We start from the raw sequence: 2,111 nt of genomic DNA, 5'->3' as shown, positions 1-2,111 counted from the left end.
TGGGTTAATGTTGGACTTGTGGGCTTGGGCAGCATTGGGTTGGGATGTTTTCGTGATGCACCTTTTCTTTACATAAAACTCTCTCTTATACATGAGTTACTGTGGATTTGTTTCTCCAAAATACCTAGACTAATACAGCAGCCATTCCAGTGGCATGTGGGGGATCAGTTCCCAGGCCCGCATTTCAAGGACAATAAAGTCCTTCCTTCAACTGGCGTAGCTAGGGACACAAAGCTGTTTTGGTAACAGAAGCGTTAGCATTGCTTTTGATATCACAACGTTGTAAATATATTTGTATCATTCCCCTGCCCCCATGGCCATCTTTTGAAACTCTACTGCTCCGCCACCAAAAATTTAAAAAACATAAAATGAAAACGAGTTAGGAGCAGCTGGGACAATGCCCATAGTAAACATTCAGGTGTCAGAGGTGGAACAAATATACGGCTACCTTTAAAACCATGTTCATCTTTTCACGACGAAGAACCTTTAGTGAGAGCAGCTATAGCAAGCTCCTCAGGAGGGAAGTGAACTGGTCTTGGGCGAACTCTTGGCTTTACTGCTCCGTTGCCGCCCCCCTCAAATCTTTTCAGGGTTGCAACTGTGTCCCAGGTTAGGAAAACTTCCCAGAAGTCTGGCCACTTGGCTATTAGCCATTGCGGTGTCAACCTCATTACAATGATCAAAGCAGAATCCGCTTAAGAAAGAGAGGAGAAAACCTCAGCGTTTGGCTACTCCCCAGGTTAGATCCCGAGTCCCCGAAGAACATGAGCTGGCTGTACAAATTGGAGAAAGAGAAATGTTAGCCAGGATGGTAAACATTGTCATAGATTTGCTTTTTTTTTTTTTTCCCAACCCACTCAGCAGTCTATCCCCTCACCCGGACTCTGTGTAAACAGATCTTTTTTCCCTTCAGGTTCAGCTCGTGGCTCCACCCTAAGACGGAAGCCGAAGACCTACACTTTCTTATTTGTAACTTGGGGCTTTCAACGAAGTGGGCCTAAGGAGCTATGTTGAGTTCCAACGTCTGGAAAGTGCTCATGGAGAGTACAAAAATAAACAGAAGCGCTTCTTCCATTACAGACATAATTCTGCATTGTTGATTTTATTTTTCCAGAGGGATAGTCAGTGGGGGTGGGGGTGGGTTGTTTCAGTGGTTTCTAGTTCCAATCTTCTCCTTTTCCCTTTGCAAGTGCTCTTACACTCAAGATGGGCACGTGATTTCTAGCAACAAAGAGAAGAGGGCCTTTCCCAAACCATCTTGCCGGACAACTAAGGCAAATGCACTCTGGGGTCGTGGAGAGAGTTTAGGCCCAGAAATCAGGAGAACTAGAGACCAGCCATGGCTTTGTCAAACAATGGACTTTGCTTCTCAGGATGAGCTGTTTAACAGCTCTGGACCCCAGTCCCCAGAGCTATGGGGGCTTTGAGACTCAAGCAAAATGATGTATGGGGAAGGGCTAGGAGAAATCTAGCATTTATACATGTAGAAGGTGTTAGGTTTATATTTTTCTTTTTCTTCCTTGAGGGAGTGCTCTGGGAAAATGTACAGGGTGGGCAAGAAGGGAGAAGGAAGGAAGAGAACAATCCTCAGATGTGGAAACTCTACTCTTACTGCTCCAAGAAGAGGCCACTAGCTTCCAGATTTCAGAGCCTACCTGCACCATCCTCAGAATCTTCCAACAGTGTTTCACCATCCTACTTTGATTCCCAGTTACCCACCAGCCTTTAGTGCCGTCGATATCAGAGAATAGGGCAAACAACTTAATAACGTTATTTATAACAATACATACAGGTTATCCAGGCTTGAGGATGACTGCTACACCAAGGATCTTCATATTTTCTCAAACATCTCTTAGGACAATGTCAAGGTGGAACCTAAGGAGAGAGTCTGCAACATGTGGATTTCGGTAGATCGGGAGAGAGATATTTTGAAATATTTATGTGTACTGAGGAGAGTGCAAGGGTACGGGTGCATTTCCTATAACTTCTCACATCTTGTTAGATTCAGTACAAGTTGATTTTTAGAAGCTTTCGTGGATTCTGGAGCAATCTAAGGAGGCCGTGAAGGATTGGATTTCAATATGAATTGACAGAACGCCTCCATACCTGAC

This window comes from Echinops telfairi, unplaced genomic scaffold (genome assembly GCF_000313985.2).
Source record: "Echinops telfairi isolate 266 unplaced genomic scaffold, ASM31398v2 ScPeMD7_7427;HRSCAF=8465, whole genome shotgun sequence".
Classification (NCBI taxonomy): domain Eukaryota; kingdom Metazoa; phylum Chordata; class Mammalia; order Afrosoricida; family Tenrecidae; genus Echinops; species Echinops telfairi.
This window is presented reverse-complemented; position numbering follows the sequence as displayed.